Raw genomic sequence first — 22,394 nt, 5'->3', positions numbered from 1 at the left:
AAGAATCACAATGTGCTTGCCATGGCATTTCTCCTAGGATTCATTACTGCATAGCATCAGCAGCAGGGTATAGGTCTGGAAGTGTTCTTGCCCCTGCCCAGTACAGCCCTTTTTATGTCTCTGTTACCTGGCACGTCTGAGCTTTCCTGCCTGCCTCGTTCTGCAACGCAGGCTTTGGTGGAGGATCCTCCACCACACCTCTCAGGGTCCATCCAGAATTGTTAGAATGGGAAGCCACCCTGTACCCTCTATTCTTGCTTTCTGGTGATTTCTGCAAGGGCAGATGCAGCTGTGTTCAGTCTTTCTTGCTACTTGTTGGGGCTCTATCAGCAAGTGAAAAACATTCCCTGTAAGGTGCTTGGGTAGGGAAAGAATAGGAAGTAGTTAAATTGAGAAACTTCTTTGGCCAGCTGTGCTTTGCATTGCCTCTCACTAGAAAGCATTTGTTGTCTTTCTCCTGTCTAAACCAAGGCTGAAATTTGATTTGAATGTCCTCTAGCCATGCGATACCTCTGGGAATGAATCCTGTAAAACAGCCTGTGTCACAAACTGTAGACCTGTTTAGTCTGAATGAGCTTTAACTTTGTTGTGTTGGTATGGAATAATTAGCAGAAAACCAAAATGCAGTTTTATCTAAAGAATGGCAATTCTGAGGCTTTACCTCACCTATAGCCTTGCAAGGCTTTTAGTGTCCTGACAAGCAATCTATCAGAGCAGGAATGTTGAGTGCATTCAATTTTTTACTTCACTTCTTTTCTTACAGGAGCTCAAGTGACTCCACTGAAACTCTGGCATTTATCACAGACAAAATTGGGTCAGAAGAGAGCACGGAGGTACTGAACTGAAAAGAGAGAAATTCATACTTAAGGAAAAAAAAAAAGTCTCGAGCTACAAAATTTGTTTTAAGTTGTTTTCTCCACCTAAGGTAAGACTTTTCCTAAGGGATTTTCCAGCCAAGCTAACAGGATATTTCATACAAATGTACTATCAAGTTCTGTAGGAAGAATATTAAATATAATTTTTTTAGCTGTGTAACTTCAACTACTTAAATTCCACCCCCTTCTTCCCCCCGAAATGCAAACAAGAGCAACCTAAGGAAGGATCTGTTCCGGTTTGGTCTTATGGTCATGTCCAGTCGTGCGAGCTGCTGAGCATGTTTAGGTAGCAGCAAGAGTGGCAGGATTTATTTGTTGTCATTTTTTTTGCAGGACCCTAATATTTGCATTCTGGTTACCACCAGTTTGATGATAAAGCTGATACATAGAAAGTTACTATATGTATGACTGACTACTGGTGTGATGGTGTGATTTTTCTGATGTGAAAAATTATCACTTTCTAATTGACATTTAAGGAAACAAGTATTAGTATCTTTGCTATAGACCATATTCCTTAATTCGATAAGGGTTTGAATTTTTCACTGGGCCAAACTGAGCATGTACATACAGAAACAGTTCACTCTTAGGAAATAGCATTGTGAAGATGCCTCTGGCTTGGCCTAAATATCTTTCAGAACACATTCGTGTATTTGCCACTAACTCTTCATCTTGTGTAAATCTGATGTTACTCAGATCCTTTCTACAAAGATCCTTCTCTTTTAAATGCTTTTGTAAGCAATTATTTCTGCTCTTGAATTCACTACCTAAAGTTGTAACACTGTTGCCTCTAACAATAAAGCAGGTAAGTCTGGGTAGCTATTGCACATCTGTCAGTTATTTTTCATACCAAAAAAGAATAATTATTGAAAACTTTCTTCCAAACAGCTTTCTGCAAGAGGAGAATCATCTTATTCACACCAAATAGCACTACATGTAGCATTTAACAGTCTCAATGAATCAAAGTCTTTTTTAGCAGAGAGGATATAGGAGAGAATACTGGAAAGGACAGGCAGGATACTGCAGATGGTTTCTTATTATTTTTCTAGTGGTAATAATGTTTTATGTCACGTGCTGCGTACCTGTCTTTTTACCTCTATGATGTGACTTCATTCCTTGAGTTTACTCACATGTGCAATTTAAGCACATCTGCATTTGCAGGCTCGATGCCTTAGTCTGCGGGTGTTGTGACCTACACACATCTTCTAAGAATGAATGGGTACCTGGGTAGAGGTTTCTGCAAGTGGGAAGATAAGGAAGAAGCTGTTCAGCTGTTTCATCATCAGGAGAAAGAACTTGACGGACCTCTGGCCATTAGGCTGTGACTCTGGCAGTGAATAGCTGAGGTGACCAGTGACCCCTAAAATATTTAAATACAGCATGAAGCAAATCAGCAAAACACTTGTCGTTCCAGATGTTCTGTGGTTTGTGTAAAATCAAGGATATGAACAGAGTCCACATAGTCCACATGTAAAATATCTGAATAGAAGCACCTCCATAATTTGACATCTGCACCCTAATGCTGCATCCTCATAGTTGAGGCTAAGCTTAGCAGCATTTAGAACTGAAGAATCACAGGACATCCTAAGTTGGAAGGGACCCACAAGGATCATCAAGTCCCATTCTGGTCCCTGCATATGACTTCAGGGCTACAGATGACATGTGGCTGATGATTTGGCACCTAAGGAATGCAGCCTTGTGAGGAACCAGTTTTAGGCTACAGCAAAGCAATGACTCTGTGCTAGAGAGGTATTAATGGTTTAATTGTGCTAATGAACCTCTTTTTTATCCCAAGCATATAAAATAAATCTTTTGTTGAAGGAAACTATATATCTTAAAAGCAGGGACCTTCTGTGGGGAAACCAAACAACAACGGTATGGGGGAGGGCCATGGACCTTGACCATGTGCAGGCTTGGGCAGCAATCTCTGGATGCTGTTCATGGTTGATAGCACAGGCAGCTCTATGTTTAGGCTGCTGCTCTGGGTTCAGCAAGGACAAAGTTAATTTTCACAGGAAGATGGGAGGGGACAAAGCCAGGACAGCTGACCCAAACTAGCCGAAGGGCTATTCTACACCAAATCATAGAATATCCTGAGTTGGAAGGGACCCACAAGGATCATTGAGTTCCGTCATTTGTCACCAGAGAGAAGAGATCAGCACCTGCCCCTCCTCCTCCCCTTGTGAGGAAGCTGTAGCTGCCATGAGGTCTCCCATCAGTCTCTTCTTCTCCAGGCTGAACAAACCAAGTGACTTTAGCTGTTCCTCATATGGCTTCCCCTCCAAACCCTTCATGAGCTTTGTAGCCCTCTTCTGGACACTCTCCAGTAGCTTTATATCCTTTTTATCCTGTGGCACCCAGAGCTGCACACAGTGCTCCAGGTGAGGCCGCACCAGTGCAGAGCAGAGTGGGACAGTCACCTCCCTCGCCCAGCTGGCAATGCTGTGCTGGATGCACCCAGGACACGGGTGGCCCTCTTGGCTGCCAGGGACACTGTTGGCTCATGTTCAACTTGCTGTTGACCAGAACCCCCAGATCCCTCTCCACAGAGCTGCTCTTCAGCCTCTCATTCCCTGGTCTGTATGTACAGCCAGGGTTGCCATGTCCCAGGTGCAAAATCTGGCACTTGCTCTAGTTGAACTTCATGCAGTTGGTGATTGCCCAGTTCTCCCATTTGTCCAGATCCCTCTGCAGGGCCTCTCTGCCCTCGAGAGTGTCAGCAGCTCTTCCCAAAAAAATCCCTGGTCCTATTTTAAATGCAGTATACATACTAGTTAAAAAAAAAAAAAAAAAAAAAAGGGAGCAAACAAACAAAACCATAAAAGCAAACAGAATACCCCACATAAATCTGTCTGAATGGAGACCTTCTTTTCCCTCCTCTCTTAACAAAACTTTGTGTGGGAGTGTACTACAGCTATGTGAAGTGTATTTGACAAAACTAATAGGTGTTTAAGAGCATCTCTCATCACCAAGTAATTTCTAAGAATAGCTTGACTTTTGGTACTTCTGATATTACAAATTATTTTTGTAAATATTTTTTAACAAATGGTAAAATATTTATGTAAAATAATTTACAGTACTTTCAGCTGTATCTTGGGGTGTCAGACACTGCCTTTTGTACCTAATTTATTTTAAGAATTATTATTCTAATTCGACACATCCCATAATAAAATTGGATTCTGAAAGTTAAGGACAGACTCTTTATAAGGTGGGTAAATCAAAGTTATTCTGTTAAGATCCTACTGTTATTGCTAGAACATATAATTAACCAGCTTCTAATGAATTACCACATCTGCATATGGGAAGAATAAATCACTGAGATGGAAAGACCAAGACCTTCTTAATGTCCTTATAAATAACACAGAAAACCTGAAGACTTGCCTGGGTACTGATGTAAAAGAAAAATCTAGTTTAATATGCTGACCTGATTCTGTTCCTCTTGATAACCTTGCTGTAAGGTTTTAAATCAGATGGAGCATATTTGAGAACCTAATAGAATGCAGTATGGATAATGAAGTGTTTTAAATGAAATGCAGAAACATATTGGTAATTCTGGGTTTGGGGTTTATTTTTTGGTGATTTTTTTTGTTGTTTGTTTTTCAAAATGGCAAATCATTTTAGATCCTAAGTATATATACAAGAGAGCACGTTTGTTTTGACATGCTGTCACTCAAAAAGGAAAAACCTAAGTCTTTGTACATTCATATACATAGGTATATGTGTACACACACATTATATTTCATTGAGGTGAAAGATAATGATTTTTCTCTTAAAAACAGCAGACTACATTTTAATATGAGCTTTAAGAACTTAATGATATTTTCCAGCTATTACTGCCTCAAATGACTGCAGCTATTACTTTCTTCAGGTCTGGTGAAAAGAAATATGTTGAAACACATTTTCTTTATCTTAAGTACAGCCATGTTAGGTACAACAGCTTAAAAACAAGACTGAGAAAATTAAGCTGTCTGTCTCACCAAGCAGTAGTAAATTTGTGAAGATGGTGATAATGGCAATGACAGTAGCTCAGAGTAACTGCTTTCTCTGATACCAAATGAAGATGTGCTAAAGCATTTCCCTTTGAAATGCTCCCAAAGGTGCTGTTGCTCAAGGGCTGTAGGAGGCAATCATTTGACACAAGGACAAGTCAACTGTCTCTTTTGAAGTGCCAAATCGTACTTTTTAGAGCAGTGTTCTCAAAACGGAAGATAAAGTCCGGAGTCTTTTGCAAGAGAGCTTCAGTGCAATCTGCACTTTGGAGAAGAGTCACTGTGGTCTAAAGTGTGAGTGATAAGGACCTTTAGTGTAGTAAATGAAAGTGCAGGACTTCAAAGTTCAGTGTTTGCCTTGCAACGTTTGCCAGCTTCTGATATCTAGACTCAGAAGTGAGGTTGATCTTTGCCCTCAAATTTGCTAATTTTGTCTCAGAAATTGAAATTGTCAGGGAGAAAGCAGACCTCTCTAAAGATGAATTCTGGTTTTCATTTCGACAGACTGCTTCTAGATAGGAATTATCAGGATAGCTGCACAGCTTTTCATTTGCCCTGTGTCTGCCTTGTAAGAATGGAGCTGATTGGGAAGTTTCTAGTTAAAGAAATCTGATCTAATTCTTATTCATTAGAAATCTTCCTGACCACCCTTTGGGTGGGTGGAAGAAGAGAGAAAGATAAAGGTTCTTCTGTTAAAGAGCAAATAACACCATTATAAAAGCTCCTGCCAGAATGCTGAGGTTCAGGCTGAGATTGCTGTCTCTCCTGTATGACCAGAGGGTGTCCACCAGCTGTCCAGGCAAGGTCTCTCACTCTTTTTGTACAAAGTGGAATAGCTGCAGCAGAGCTGGAGGTACTTTCTCCAAAATAGCTGGTAATCAAATTACAGCTTGGGGACCTGGGAGACCAAGGTTCAAACCCCCTTTCTGAATCACGGAGAAGAATTTGCTTTTGGAACAACTTGAACACGAAGGTTTATCTGCCTTGTAAAATCCCACTTCAAACAGATCAGATGCATGAGTCCGTATCTCTGATGGCTGGAGGTGTGCCTAGAGAGCTAGGGTATTCTGAAATGGATTTGGGCTCATCACTGTGAATGAACAGCAAACTTTGAAATCTCTCAGTTTCTGTCCTCATGTGACGTTAGTTGCTGTTTAAATATTGACCTTCCATGGGATTTCTCTGTTAGTTTGTAGGGCAGTTTGTAATAATACCGTATAGGTATTACTCACAGAGCCAAATGGGTGCATGACCACATGCCTCTCCCTTAACTTCTGCCACTTGCAGAGTACTTGCTAAATGCCTTGCATTGCTCAAATCACCTGCAAAGAGTGAATTAGGATTGTGTAGCAAGTTGGGCTGTGAGATCTCAGCTCTCCTGTGGAACATGCATGTGTATGTAATCAGGGAGAGAACTGGAAAAAGGAGGGAAGTGCAAAAGGAGGCAGTGAATGAACAAGTTAGATGATACCTCAGATACAGTGTATTAAAAATTCACATCTCTACAAAATAAGTGTAGTGTCCACTAACTGAACAAAAAAATGGTTGGCTGAGGAAGGGATGGCTGTCCAATGCTGGATTTCTGTGAATGGATTCTTATTTATTTCCGTGTTTTTCATTCACTTCATGAATGGGAACCATTATCCTGATCTAGCTCAATCTGTTTGCAGACATCCATGTAACTTCAGACTTGTTCTCTTGTCTTTCATCATTTGCTCCTCATTGCTTTATTCCTTCAGTGTCCACCCCAGACTTCTCAATCAAGGTTGCTGCTCCTTGCCTCCTGTCTGTCCTGCCCATGCTGCTGGCTGTGAAGCAGTGGGAGAATCAGACTAAATGAGATTTGGCCAGGCAAGTGTTCAGGTGTGCTTCAGAAGCAGAGCCAGTGACTGAAAAAAAAACATAACTACAATAATTGCATTTTTAGTTGCAGAGAATTCATAGACCAGTTGGGCTTGCTTGCTTGCTGAGGTAGGCTCATTTGGAAAAGTAACCTCTAAATACAACTAGATGTCAAAATATACAACTAGGTGAAATCATGTCCTTTACACTTAGATGAGTGTTTCTTCCAAAGCATATTGGAAAAATGGATATAATAAATACAATTTTCTGACATATGAGAATAAAGGAAACAATGTTAACTGCATGTGTAGTATTTGTGACACCAGGAATGTAACCGGGCCCAGTATCATTAGTGTGGCCCTGTGGGTTTGTAACACAACCCCATGTAGCCTGGTGTTACGTCTCTGACAATTGTCAGTAGTGGGTGTTTGAGGAGGAGTGTGTAATGTATGAGCCTACGGTGATACTTTCCAAGAATATTTTCCTAACCTCCAGCAATTTGTAGTTCAGGAACTTTATGAACCAAGGGTAGTGACTTTTCAGTGAAAAAATGAGTAGCTACACATTTAGTATTTGTAATGAGGGAGTGAATGCTCGTTTAGCAAATGTTATATGAGCACATAAAGACTCTCTGTTCAGTCTGTGTATACAAGTGAAATGGGGAATGAATTTCCCTATTTCCTGGCTTATGAAGGTTTTACTTAAGAACATTTATACTAATTTTTAGTTAAGTTCTGCAAACAAGTGGAAAGTCCCATGCTAAGGAGTGATTGGACAGAGGAAATAGAATAGTGATATTTAAAATAACATTAAGCAATATTCTGGATGTTGTGAACAGTGTTTCTTATTCCCATTGCAACTCTGGTCTTTAAAGGTAAGGAAGTTCTTTTAAATGTCGTGGCTTTGTCATTCATTTTATAAGTGAATTGTTTTAGCATTGCTAGGACATTTAATCCATCATGTAAGTCTATCATATGAAAGTGAGGATGGCCAATTATTTCTCTTTTATGTAATTTTGTTGTAGGCACTGATATGCATCTCTGGAGACTATTTTCAGGTAGCATGAATAGCTGTTCCTTGTAAAATTTCCTCATGTTCTGTTTCTGAGAATCTTCTGGCAAATATATATCTATTTTTAGTTAATCACCTTTAAAATTTTTATGTAAAAATATTTGACATAGAATTTTTTTGTTGTTGTTCTTGAAGAGGTGCAATAAAAAACAATAAACAAATATTAAGTTTATTTTGAAGAGGGTGATTTAGAAAATACATATAAATTCAGGAAATCTTTTCTAGAGATGTCTGGAGATCCCTCCGGCTTAGCTTATCTAGAGTCTGGATCTTATCTAGCAGTAAGGAGATTTATTTCAGGCCTCACCATGGTGATTATATTTCCATTAGTTTGTTGTCTAAAATGTAGAAGTAATATTGGAATTGAAATGAGGAACCACCTTATCTTTCCTTCCTACATGGGAATGACAAAAGGCCAGATCCTTAAGTTCCCTCTGGCCGGTGCTCCCACCAGATCCATCAGTTTTCATCTCCTGATATTATACTGGTACAGGATGGAAAGTGCTCCTGGTGTGCAGGGCGCTCAACTGGATTAGGTGAGCAGCAGATGAGGAGGGGGGGTCTAGAACCCAATTTTTTCGATGCATGAGAAAATGGTCTGAAAATTATACCCTCTTCACAAAAGAAAGCTGCTGTCGGCTTCCACTTCTCTGAGTTACACAGGTAGAGATTCAGGTGTCTGTGCAGATTTGTTCCTGGGTCAGCCTTTTGAACTTGTGTACTTAAATTCTACTTCCTGATTTTTTCCCGCTTTAGGTACCTAAATTGTCAGTAGATTTGGCCTTGGGTCTGCTATGATAAATCTTGCTCATAGACATAATGACCAAGTCCCTCTCCTCTCAGACTTTAGTGTCATCATGTGGATGGGTGTAGATGTGGCTGATTTATTTTTGATTCATATGATTAATTTCCTTATTGCCAGAACCTTTTGTGGCTATTTTATTTGTGGCTATTCAGTTTCTGTCAAGGAAAAATTCTAGACTGATACAGGAAAACTATAACACTTACAGACTAGTAAGGTGATTTAGATGGTCTGAGGCTGTAGCATTCACATTGCCACAGTTATTTGCCAATCAACTATCTTCTCTAATTGGAGTATAACAACCCTGGCCCCTGGCTTTGCAACATCAGTCTCTGGCCTTTTCTTGAACTCTCTCAAGAATTGTGACTTTTCTTTGAACTCTCGGCTTTTAGTTCCACTGACCCTATTGCCCATTTATAACTGGCATGCTATTTATCACTCTCGGGCTTAGAAATATGGTTGGAGGAAAAGACTCGAGTGCAATCATTCACATCTATGGTCTCTTTGTATTTGGACTTCACAGTTTCTGTGTAGTGTAACTGATAGGGAGAGATTAGTTACAAAACTGTAATTCCATTGAAGGATTGTGATAATACCGTACCATAAAATGTATATGATGCTCAAGAGGTTTGACAACATTGGGGTTCTGAGATTAAGTTACAGCATCTACTACTAGTCTCTGTCAGTATCTGTTTTAGAAGAGGGTTTTTGTGTAACCCCAACGTAAAATATAGGATATTCTGTAAGTCAGGAAACTTGCTGTTGCGTTAATCTTCCCAGAGTCCCATTAATAGTTAAACTATAGCATGATGTAAACCAGATTTGGTATAAAAAGACATAAATATTTACTGTGATATGCTACAGGGAAATTTTCTGTACTGACTCCTGACAAGGTCTTGGCATTTCAGACTGAATTGGGGCTACTTTGGCATTTTAGCAGTTCTGTGTTCTGAAAAAAAAGGCAGCATGTAAACCTATCGAAAAGAGTTATGGTGTACTGGTGAGCCTAGAGTTTAATTCCAGGAAAAAAAAAATCAATGTGTATTTTAAAACCCGTGTTGGGTTCTGATGTAGGAAGGAAGACTGCAGACGTTCCTGAGCCCTTTTCTTAATGTCTGCCTTCTGTGTGCTTTTTAGGATAGAGAAATATTAAGTTCCTGTGAAGAACTCAATTTATGTCTGACAAGCAATAATACAAAATATTTTGGACTATATGTCAAATTTCACAGTACACTTGTGCCAAAGGTTCTGACAACTGCCCTTGCATTTTCAAAGTAACTTTTCTGGTTACTGTAAAACACAAACCCCTCTCTCATGTTACTTGTTGTTAGTGAAAATTTTATGAAAACTTACAAAGTCATTAGAAGGCAAAAAGCATGTGGTAAGAGACGAACTGTCTTAAGGACCAATTAGCCACAAAGTCTCAAGCCACAAGAAAAGACTGAAACAGGAAAAACTGTAGATGTAACGTTTTTTTCAGCTTTGGATCCCCTATGCATATAGGCACTTTTTTGAAATTGTGATTAAAATGTCTAATGTCCAGATGAGACATGAGGCTGGAGAGCTGTTTTTTTGTTGATGTGTGTGTGTGTTGTTTGTTTGTTTTTTTTTTCTTATTTTTCTTCTTTTATTCTCATTTTCAGCATTTCCCATTACCTAACTCTAAATACTTACATGCCGATGTTCAAACTTTGCCTCCTCAGTAAGGTGGTTCTCTCCAATCATATACTGAAGTGCCTAACTCTGGGGAGAAAGCTTTGTCTCCTCACAAAGAGATCTGAATTTCATGTATTGTTTGTAGATCTAGCCTTATGTTAAGCTTTCCAGTAATTACCATTTAGAAGAAAAAAATGTTCTGGTATCCTAGTACAGCCATTGGCTAGGGTGCAATACCACTTATGTTTAATTAGTAGATAATTAGTCATTAGTAATTGTAAATGTTGTATATACTGGAAGCTTTTGCAACCAACATTGTGTTGGAAAGGTTTCAATTTTCATTCATTCAGGATAAAGTACTTTAGCCACTTTATTTCTGCATTCAAACTTAGTACTCAAATGAAGCCCTGTAAATCTTTTTTTCCCTTCAGAGGGGAAAATGTAAATGACATGAACCAGCCACCATTAGATCTTTTAATGCTGGCTTGTTCAAGATGATGTAGTTTAAACAGTGATTCATAAATCAGGTGTGTTTTACTGTCGTTTAAAATACTACATTTGGTTTTAAAGCAAAGACATGTAAGGAAGGGAAGATTATTCTGGTTTAAATGTAGACAAAAATTGGTTAATTGTTTGTTTCTTGCATCATTTACTGGAAGCTTCTCAGGCATTTCCTTGTTCCCTAAAGTGTTGCTCAGCAGTTTTTAGTTCATATTATTTTAAGTTACTCTTTCACAAAGATTAAGACAAGAATTTTGCTGCAAGCTTCAGTAGATGTGTTTTGGAGCTTTTGTATGATGAGTAAAACAGGGCTGGTATTACACGTCCATAGAAGATGACACCATAGCCTATTGAAGAAAAGAAAAAAACAAAACCCAAAAAATGACAACAGCAAACCAACCAATCAAAACAAACAAAGAAACAAAAAGCAAACAAGAAGAAAATGAAAACGGTACTTCTAGAGATTAGAAACAGGATGTTAATTTCTTTTTGTGGATGATCCATTGACAATTTGATGAAGTTATGTAAAAGATGGCTCTACAAAAGAGAACTGATTTTCTAACTCTGCCTCTGTAACAAAGAATTATCTTCTGTATAAAAAGCATGTGCACGTATTTTAGAGCTAGCTGGGTGAAGTGGGTTTTATTTTTTCCTTAACAATTCAGAGAGCACTGAGAAGCAGTCTGTGTCTTGTAGGGATATAACATCAAACTCTAAAGATAACTTCCACACATGCTCTTTGGTTTGAGGGTAGCATTAGCTTTTTGTTCCTGAGATGGTAAACCCGAAGGGAATTTCCCTCCTGAGTGTGCAGAAGGAAAAATTGGGACAATTAAGTTGCTTGTCTTTATAGTTAATTTTTTCCTCAGTGGGTTATGAAAAATTAAATAATTAAAATTGGACTATAAATAATCTACTGAACTTGCTCTGCTGAGAGGTGCAATGTTGTCCTTCTCAGTAGGAGGACAATTTATACTGTAAATAAAATGAGCTCATTCTGTTGTCCAGGGCCCGAAGGGCCAAGTGGGAAAGGAGGGACTAGCGCAAGCTGCACAGCGGTAAGATCCAACTTTAATTTACCAAGCCTAGCCTTGCTTCTGTGGCTTCACACATTTTAAATAAGCCTTATCTCAGTGTGTACATGTGAATTTATTGAATAAACTGCCTATCTGGTGATATGTTTGGGGTTGGTTTGTTTGTTTTTTAATATGGTTTATGTGATCTGTAATAGACACTGTTACCCCGTTCCCTCAGATTTGAAAAAAAAAAAAAAAATAGTGGCTGCTGATGCTGTTTTTTAACGTGCTTTTTTATTATTGTGTTCTTCAAATTTGAAGTTCAGGAAAAAATCTTGTATTTTAGTGACAGCAAAATGCCCACAGCTTAGATTCTTTCAAAAAGGGAAAATGCTTCATGACATGAATGTAATTTACCTTCTTAACATTCTCTGTACAGTGCTCTCGGGTCTGTTTGCTTCCCGTGTACTTTCAACCCCTCTGAAAATGCCTCAAGGTCCCACTTGATAAACACCCATGAGCCAAAGTGGACTGAACCTCTTCATGGTGGTCAGAATGGTCTGCAAATTGATGCATCTGAGTGTTCAAAAAGACCTGTAATTTCAGATTAGATGATATTTTCACTGCTTAGAAATATGTGGACATCTTAAGGATTAATTTTTGGCAGATCTCTACTTCTGAGCATTACAGAACATGCAAATTCAGTCATGGAAATAATGTTTTGAAAGGTGGTACCTTGACTGGAAGAAAGATTTGGTTTTACTTCATTATCAGCTGCATCTGTGAGAATCATATGGGAAGGTGTGAGAAGGAGATACATCTTTAAGGAATAAAAAGAAGAAGAAGAAAAACAAAACAATAGTGATACACCTGCTGGTCTTTTTTCATAGTTTTGCAACTTGAAGATATGACTGATTTTGACATGATTTTTAATTTTTATTTTTTTATGGAATGCTTAGAAAGGTTGGATAATTTTCCTTTAGTCAAGTTCTACAATTAGAACTGCATTTCTTTAGAAGCTTCATGTCCTAACTCATCCTGAGGAGGAAACAGAAGCTTTAAATAAAATAGCACATGTCTAAATATACATCAGGAAAGAGTGGCTAGTATGTGTGTTATAGCGTTACATAGAAATAATGGGAAAATTTGTCCCCTTGAAACTGTAAGCATTGTCAGCTTTAAGTTGCCCACAGATTTGCTCTTAGAACCATTCTATGCTTACCTTGAATGTCCTTATAGCTAATTATAGTCTCTGTCCTGTGAGCTATACTGAAGTTCACACCGATTTCATGATTGAATGTATTGACCTTGAATGTTTAAATTAGAGCTACAAAAGTGGTCTCAACCATCTTGCAAAGTCAAAGTCTTTGAAAGCCTCGCAGCGTTTCAGACTAGCCTGAAATGTGTTACAAGGCCGGAGGTCCATGTTGGCTCATGTGCACCCTTTGGCCAAGTAATGCTCTGCAAGCTCAGAGGTTTTGTCTTTTCTAGTCTCAAGAACACAGACAGTCATTGGCACGTGGCTTTTTGTCACCAAGTCATAATTGCCAAATAGTACAACATTTATCATTAACGCACATTGCTTCTGGAAGAATATACAGCCATATTTAGAAAGCCTTTTGCTCCCCTCTAAAATGCAGTTACATGTATGGAGAATGTTGTTGTTTGTCGTTTTGTTTTGTTTTTTCTTTTTTTTTTTTTTTTTCTATAGCATATATTCTGTAACCAGTTTAGAATTATGAATCTTCTGTGCCAAGACTGAAACAATTTGTCAATTTCCACTGTCAAAACATTCTGGTTTATTATATGCCTTGTATAATTTCCTTCATATCTAGTAACTGTCTGTTAAGAAACGGTAACGTATAGAATGGACTGGAGGTTTATTTTTATTGTAGTTGTGCTTAAAAACTCCAGTGAGAATTATGGGTCTGCTGTCTTGCTTTCCCTATGCGTGAAAAGAGACGAAACTTGAGCCTCTATTAATCTAATTACACAAGAAGAAATTAGCGATCAAATTTTCAGGACCTCAACACAAGGACTTGAAGTGATTAAAACCTCACAATTACAGCTGCTGAACCATCAGCCCTTAAGTATCCCTGTGGCAGTAGGCTGCCCATGGATGCCCACTCTGTTTCATTCACCAAATGGATATTTAACAATTTTGAAGATACAGGCTGAGGTTTTTGACTTCTATATATTGGGAAATCCACTCCTACTTGATTTAACAAAAATAACCTAAGAGATCTTTGGCAGAGGTGGGAAGAATCTCACTGACTTACAATGCAGCTTAAGAGAGCTTAAGGCATCTCTTCTCTCTTTTCTGCAGGTTTTATGTGTGCTTTAAATCCATAGCATGATCAGTGAATGGTTGGAAAATATTTTTTAAGCTTGGGACTCCTGCTGGTAGAGGACCACTCTAGGACATAACCCTTATCTTATTTTAGCAGCTAGTATATAAAGAACTGTGGTTTGGCTTCCAGCTTTGGGTTTCGTTGTTTCAACTTGAAAGAAACATTTCATATTTAAATATGAGATGCTGTCCTTTTTTTTTCCAAAGTTGTTTGTCACTTACATTTCAAGTATAAGTAGCACCGTTTCATTAAGCTGATCTGGTAAGGAACAGTCATCTATGCCTTGCCCGTCTTACCATTACAAAGGCAAAAAACCTCACCCACAAACCAAAAAAACCCCACCACCCTTGGAAATAAAAGGCATAACTTTGAATGAAATGCTTGTTAGGCTTCAGAAGTCTTTGTATTAATCTCTTTGCCATCAAATATGAATTTTGGCACTATCGTGGGAACAACTTTCATGTCAATATCATAATTAGTAGCAGGATTTTATTATATTCTGTATAAACAAAAGAATGTGTTGCCTCTTAATAATCTCTTGTTTTTCTTGTATGTTCACCCCTACATTCTTCTCTTCTGTAGAATTTTTATCTTGTAGACTGTGAGATTCTTATCTTCACAATACCCTTGTGTAAGCAAGTTGGCTGCATCACACTTATAAATAGGGAGGGATGAAGCAGAGTCTCTGAATTTCCTGAGCTTCTCTAGTATGACTCTTGGCTAAAACACTCCTGCCAGATTTGTAAATTTTCAGAAATGTAATGAAGATCAAGTTGAAAACAGTTTTAGGGGTAAACGATTTTGAATATTAGAATAGTCCTAAAAATAAAAATTTTCTAAACTATAATGCATTTCTGTCATCATTGCTTGTTTTTCTTTCATCTTAAATATCGGTATTCAAAAGTACGTACAGATTGAATAAACTGTTGGTCAACACAGTTAATTTTAGCTTCTTATTGAAAATGTCTATATTTTGAAACTTTGTGCCTATAAGCAGTGACTTGCAAGAGAGCTCAATATTTACATCTTTAGAAACCCTGTTGCTGTTCTGCAGTGGAGAAACTTTCAGTTCAAGAGCTGCTGTTCTTGCTTTTTTTTAGTACTAGATTCACTGATGTTTCTGCAGGTTTGTTAGATTTGTTACAAGGTCTCATGTTGTAATTTTAAAGAGGTGAAAAGAATCAAAACCAAAGATGTGCATGATGTACTTACTTGAACTCTCTTTTCCTGTATTTTCAAGTATTTTCTGATTTATTTAATAAAACCAGGTATTGTAGTTGATGCTAGGAATTCTGGCTTCTAGATATGCAGCCATGCTTTCTCTCTGCACCTGTTCTGAAGTATTACATAGAATTTAGTTCAAAAGAGCTTACAACTGTTGAAATTCAAAATCTCCCTTTATTCTACCAGGTCACTTCTGTTTTATGTCACTGAGGTTTTGTGAAAATACATCTTCTGCTTTCTAGATGATAGCTGAAGAGCTGAGTTGATACAGGCTGTAGCAGTTCAAGGCCTATTTAGAAAAGTCTGAGCCTTACCTCCTTTTCTATTCCAGCAAATGTGACTGTGAAGTGTCACTGAGTATAAAAATGAATGAAGAATTGGGGAAAATGTGTTTTATTTTCCAAAATGTAAATACTATCAATTCAGTCTGAAACTTAGAAGTGAAATTGCTTTTAAGTATCTTTCTTCTCTTGTTGTGTTGCATGCAGGAAAATCTTACTGTGGGTAGATTCTTGAGATTCTTCAGCTCACAAAGCCTGAGAAGGCACATGAACACTTTGCCGTAAGAGATGGTCCCTCTGTTTATGATGATACTGGATTGTCAGTCACTTGAGTGCTTGGATAGACTTCAGCTAATAGAGCATGAAAGGCACCACCAGAAACATGCTTGTTTTTAAAAACACATGGATTTAGCACCTGCCCCTACTCCATTAGAAATCTTGTGCCGTAGCATAACACTTGTGTGGCCAGCTCAAACCATATGCACCTCCCAGGTATCCCATATCCTAGATGTCCCAGCTCCCCAGTGGCCAGGTGTATCCCTTAGTGCATCACCTGTGAGAGAGCCTCGTGATGCTCCAAGTCACCTTGTGTGTAGCAAGAGGTGAAAAGCCTTCCTTCTCACCTAGATCAGCAGAGGGTTGAGAGGAGAGTGAAGCTGAGCCAGTGCTTGTGTTTTCGCCTTGAGGCTTTCTTGCTTCTGGGGTCAGAGGCGATGTGTGTGGAAACGCACCACAGGGCTGCTGCCTGTGGGTCCGTGGATGTGTATGAGCTGAACATCAGGTGTCCGTAGCTAGATCCTACGGTGTATGGAGCTGCTCCCAGATGTATGCTCCTCCTACATGTTCATTGTGCCCTCTGGAGTGGCTTGTGGCTCTGTAGAGAATGGCAGATACGATCTCCCTACTGTTTCCCTTGCAGAAAAATGTTTTGCTTTGTCTTTGTTTGCCAGTGGGTTCCTACAGGCATTGCTGTCTCTGGAGTACAAGGGGAAGAGGCATGCAGACTGAGCTGTGTCCTTGGTGGTGTTGGGTTGGATGTGGGTGGCTGAAGACATAATTTTATGTAAGAAATAGCTGTTGTGGATGAAACTAACAGAGAAAGAATCAAGGGTGACTATTTTTTTTGGTTGCTTGCCATTTGGGGTATTGTTTTGTTTTCTCCCATTGGTAAACAAAGGGACAACCAGAGAAACATGGGTCTCTTTGACCCTCTCTTTCTGGTGTTCTTACAATAACCCGTCAAAACGGAAATTGTATTATTCTAACATAATAATCACTTTATTTTTGTATTTCACATATTTTCCTATGCTTTCTTTTCAATTAGACCTAAAATCTTTTGGATTTAGATTACAGGTCTTGCAGGGTAGTAGTTTATTAAATACGACACTGAAGGACTGTATATATTCTCCTGAGGCCATTATGAGGTAACTAAATACTATAATCCCTAGTTATGTGATGGAGAAATAGAGTCACAGACTTGTCCAAAACTGTAAAGTATTTGGTATGCTACAGAGTTGGAACACAGAAGCTTTCTTGGCTTTATGCCCCAGCCACCAGTAAATAAGGCTGCTTCTCGTTAGACATTAAATATAACTTGAGCTTTTGATTGAGTACCGAGGGAGAACCCTGCCCTTGATTTAAAGATGCATTTAGTAAGAATGTGTTCTTCCATAACTATTTATATCAAGCAGATTTATCACCTTATTTACTGTAAGAAGGAAGTGGGCATGGGAAATGCTCCATAACTTTTAATGGCAAGAAGGATATCCCCCTGCCCTGTGGTTCAGCCTTCATAGTACTAGATTTGCCTTTGGAGGAAAATGCAGTGTTTGGGTGTGCACCAATACGAGCTCTTCCAAGCATGTGCCATTGAAATATTAGGTTGCATCCAGTCGTTCCATTCTGTTAAAATAATGCTGGTTTTAGTGCTATTCTTGCCAAATACCCCTATTCAGAAAGGCTTCTTGCTCTCTGCCGAAGCTTTGTTTTCTTCAGTTTCATCACAGCAGGCCAAATACTAGTTTTTCTGACAAGTCTATGTGCTTTGCTATATCAAGACTTTGTGTTGTTGCATAGTCAAGACGGCTTCAGGTGTCTTTGATTAATAGCATGTGGGATACACATTTCCTTGTGTAGTTTGGGACACTGATTTTGGCTGCACAGTATGTTATGTATTTCAGTCCCTACTGAATCTTCCCTTTGCTGTTCCTCACGTTCATCTGCCTTTGCTTGTGTTCAGGGACAAGATTTAAAGGAGGGTGTTGTCTGGGAGGCCACTCTAGGAGGTTCCAATAAGACTAATGCCTTAAGCGACACTTACTAAATGAAGTTCGTCATTGTTTTATCCAAAAAAGCTATGTGAATTCAGCAGAGGCAAAGACGGTTGCTAAATGCTTAACCGTAAGAGCTAGACATAGAGGAAGGTAGGTCTTCTCAAACGTGTCCCTGGAGCTACAGTCGTTTGTACCAGCTGAGATCTCACCCAGTATATACTGATTTTGCAAGAGGAATCCCAGCTGGAACAGTGAGCTCTGGCTTTCCATGTATCTGATGCAAGTGGAGTAGAGCAATTCTAAATCTGGCTCATCTTTAGCAATTGCAGTAGCAAACACCAAAATTGCTCAAAACATAGAACAGTCTTATGAACCTCTCACAGACTTGTTATGTAGTTCTTATGTACTGAGAAAAGTAGTGAGCCTGAATATAACCATTCCAGGAGGTTTGATGTTGCTTTCAATGTGTTAGTAAATGATGTGGCTGGGTTGAAATGCAAAATTACAAATTTCAATTGCAGTTTCCAGGCTGGAAGTTTTTCTAACCTCCTCCAGGTTTTGCCGTAGCTAAATTGTGCAACATTTGTGATTTCTGGTACAAGCCCACAAGGGTTAATCGTTCCTTTATAAGTAGAGATTTTACCACAAGATAATTTTCTCCCCTTTTTCTGAACGTTGCTTTGAATTTCAGATTAATCCTCTGAATACCAAGGGCCTTAGGAACTCATTACATGATATGAATGTTTGTACCTATTGTGACACTGACTCCTAGTCTATTATATTTCTATTACCTTAATGGGCATGCCAAAATTAATATGCATGTCCATTTAAAAAAAACCCTCAGATTAAAAGCAAGTGCATTTAGTAAATCCTATATAGTCATAGAAGATATGAACCTATACATAGCCATAGAAGATATAACCTTCTACATAGCCATAGAAGCGAGCGTGTTGGAACATTGCAAAATATTTTTTGTTTTGTCCTCTTGAGTTGTTGGTAGTATTGCAAATCTCCACTACTATTCCCTGTAGTGCCTCGTAATTAATGTTGAAAAGATGCTGGGAAATACTTGTTACATCTCTCAATGATGTGTTGTTCTGGGTTTACTGACGTTCCACGATTTCAGCCTGCAAATACTTAGGGTTTCCAGTAGAGGTCAGGGTGACATTGTCAGATATTTAGTAAACACGTTGACCTGAATAGGAACCTTCCAACATTTTCCTTACTATCACAGACAAGACGTTTGGGTGGAATTTGTTTGATTTACTTTTTAATATGCAGATGAAGCATTGTATAATTATTTTTGTTTCCCCTGGATTTCATCAGCAGCTTTGTAAAGTTTGATGGTGAATGTGTTGAGTTTCTTGAGAAACTGTGAAGAATTGGAATAGAGGAAAAACAGTGGGAACAAGATGACCCTGAAGAATTAATGCTGCTGTTGAGGTAAAGGTCTGTTAGACTGTGTGTGTTAGGACTAGGGGCCCTGGGAAATCCATTTAAAATTGTTTTAATTATTTATATCAAGTGTATGTATATAAGTGAACATGTATATACATGTATATATACATACGTCTATGCATAGCACACACACCTATGCCCAGGCGTACATATATACATGTGCATGCATATATTTTTATCTAAGAATGTGTTATGCATACACAACGGCAATACTCAAGCAGCCTTTGCTTTGCTCACTAGTTTCTGCTTTGTCATCATCGCTGCTGTGTCTTGGCTTAAGCAAAAAAACAGATCTGGCTGAAAAAGTAACTCTATGCAAGCAGATATTTTTTTTTCAGCCACACCAATTACTTAATCAGTTTTGCAGCATAATCATTCAAATAAACATATCAACACAATGCACTGAATCGCTCAGGGGGTAAGGAGTACCTAAGCTGTCACGGTGATCAAAAAGAACTAGGAAACACACCATGTATTTTTAAAAATTAAATCTTCTAGACTCTGGAACATAGTTTTCTGACTGGAGTAGATTTTGTGGCAGACTCTATAATGTAGAACCACAAAGGACATGTAGCCTCACGTGCTGGTGCTCTCACCTAACACTGTGGATTTGCAAACTCAGGCAGAATAGCTCACTTTGTTTATAGTATTTGGCACAGTCCAGTGGTGGCTGACTCGGGATAGTATGTTTCTATTTTCAGGATTACTTTGCAGTAAGATCTCCAATATGCACAGGCATGTGGTCGCACACGCACACACTACACACAATGTTATCCGTGGTGTATTATGTGCCTTCTTGCGATTACAAAATTGTGGCATTCAGGCTCCATGTTCTCACTGGCACACCACTGAGTGACACATCGGCAATCTACACGTACACACTCACCAAGCTCTTTTTGCAACAATGTGTGGTGTTCTTCTCTGTTTGTGTGTTTGTGATTCAGTTCTTGCAACCACGCTTTCACTGGGCATCGACTCCTGTCGCACTCATGTCATCACTCTGTTCAGAGACACTTCAGCATCTGTGTTCAAGCAGAGCTGTAACAGCCTGTTGTTTACTGCCCCTCAGACTAGCTACGCTATCCTTTATTCTGCTTTCGGTAGGAACCCGCTACAAAATGCATGTAAAAGTCAGGCCCCAAAATGCAAGTTGGTTACCTAAATGGAGATGATGTTCACCATCTCTGAGTACATAAAATGTTGCGGAGGAAGATAAAGAACTGAAGGTGAGCTGCAATAAGATGAAAATGAAATAAAATCTGCTTTTCCTGATGTCTGTTCTACATTACCTTGACTATAAAGGTTTTATCAGACCGTGATGTACTTTCCAAGGGGAAGTGGTGAAAGTTCACATTGCTGTTGACATTAGTAGCTACACTGGAAAAAAACACGTGTTTTTTATGAATGCTTATGGAGAATGAATCAAAAAGTTCAGTGAGACCTATGAGGTAGCTCAGTTGGTCTTTTTTGATCTATTTATTGTGACAAGATAAAATTAAATATCATGCTTTATGTCTTCCATTTTGGGAATTATTTTTTTATCCTCATAGATGTTTCATCTTTTTATTGGAAACAAGGATACTATGCCAGTAGCTAGAAAACAGCTCATTCTAAGTCATTGTTTGGAATGTGTAAAAAAATAAGAAGTCAAAGCATGAATCTTCCTTCCTGGTCAAAGCACAAAGTTAACACTATGAAAAGAGAAGACATTGAACAAATAAAGCACAAAAATATGTGTAAAAGTCTGCTACTTCGTTCTGGAAAAATACCCACTTATTACTACAATACATAAAATATCTGTTTTCCAGGGCAGTGTTTTAGGAACATGCTGTTCTAAGGAAAAGGCATACCCTAACTATAGCTGTTGTAGTTATTGCTAAGTAGTAGCTCAGCACTGTTTGGCTTCCAATTTAAATGCAAAGGTCTGATTTATACGTGATTTTTATCACATATGTAGCTTTCCCCCCAGGCTTACTTCACTTTTTCTGATTCCTTTGCAGAGAGGTAAGAAACTTTACATTCTTATTAGTAGTGGCTTGTTGTTTGAAATTTAATTTGAAAATGGCACAGAGTATCAAGGGAACAGGCTCAGCTCCTATCTTGTTCTTCTTTTTGCCCAGACCTCTTATCTGTAATTTGGAACATGACCTTTCGTATTTCAGATCCACAAAGTGCTCACCTTTTTCACCTCTGATATCCAAACAGCGTCCATTGAAGTATTTCTAAAGACAGGTTTTTCTCTGTTTCTGAAATAATGTAGTGGATACACGAAACAGTAGTCTTATGTACAGCCTGCTTTCAAATTTAATTAATTGAATACATCAAATATTTAGTCACAAAAAGTTGTAAATAAATGCCACCATTTTGAAAACAATAATATAGTGTTGATTACTATTCTCCAATCATGGTTTGGAAAACAAATATAAGCTATATCCCCTAAATTTTGAACACTGATTTGAATACCTTTTTGTGGAACATCTTATGAGTATAAAAAAGATAAATTCTATTGTGTTTAAATCTGTGTTGAGGTCTGTCCTATTGTGTTTACTGTTACCCCATTCCATATGCTATTTATTTATGTGCACCTGCCTCCCAGTTAATTCTTCATTAACATGCACATCTGTAGAAGCTCTACTTGCTTTCATCCCACTTGAAGCATTACATGTTTTACACCATATACTTTTCTAGCTTACTTTTCTTCTGGACTTCCAAAAGAAGCACAGAGAGATGAAAAACCCCAAAGTTAACAAAACTTTGAGACTCAGAAGTCTTGTTCAATTTTGCTCTGGCTTCTGGTTTATTTGTATTCATTTCTCATTTATTTGTATTCACTGCAAATGTAAATTTATATGACATTTTTCATTATACAGTTTGGGACTGACTGACTGTTTTCTGGAATAGTTGTTCTTCCCAGAAAGCTCTTATTTAGTGAGAGAACCTCTTCAGCAGTCTCCAAATTGTGGGACTGATTACAATGGGAAACAAGTGATCTACTTCACTGCAGCGCTCAAGGAAAAGAAGTTTACCCCTGCTGCCGTTAACACCTTAAGTAAATCAT

General features: G+C 38.4%; 1 protein-coding gene across 17 annotated transcripts in view; it reads left to right on the top strand.

Annotated features, from left to right (window-relative positions):
* Nucleotides 1-22,394, top strand: part of USP25 (ubiquitin specific peptidase 25) — a 396,463-nt gene that overhangs the window by 117,068 nt on the left and 257,001 nt on the right. For 16 of the 17 annotated variants that reach the window (XM_065063760.1, XM_065063673.1, XM_065063738.1 and 13 more), the window contains one exon: nucleotides 764-19,321. The gene's annotated coding sequence lies outside the window, so the exon portion shown is untranslated. The remainder of the gene's footprint in view (nucleotides 1-763; nucleotides 19,322-22,394) is intronic. The other variant, XM_065063681.1, reaches the window with a different exon arrangement.

The sequence above is a fragment of the Columba livia genome, chromosome 1 (assembly GCF_036013475.1).
Source record: "Columba livia isolate bColLiv1 breed racing homer chromosome 1, bColLiv1.pat.W.v2, whole genome shotgun sequence".
NCBI classification, from domain to species: domain Eukaryota; kingdom Metazoa; phylum Chordata; class Aves; order Columbiformes; family Columbidae; genus Columba; species Columba livia.
This window is presented reverse-complemented; position numbering and strand designations above follow the sequence as displayed.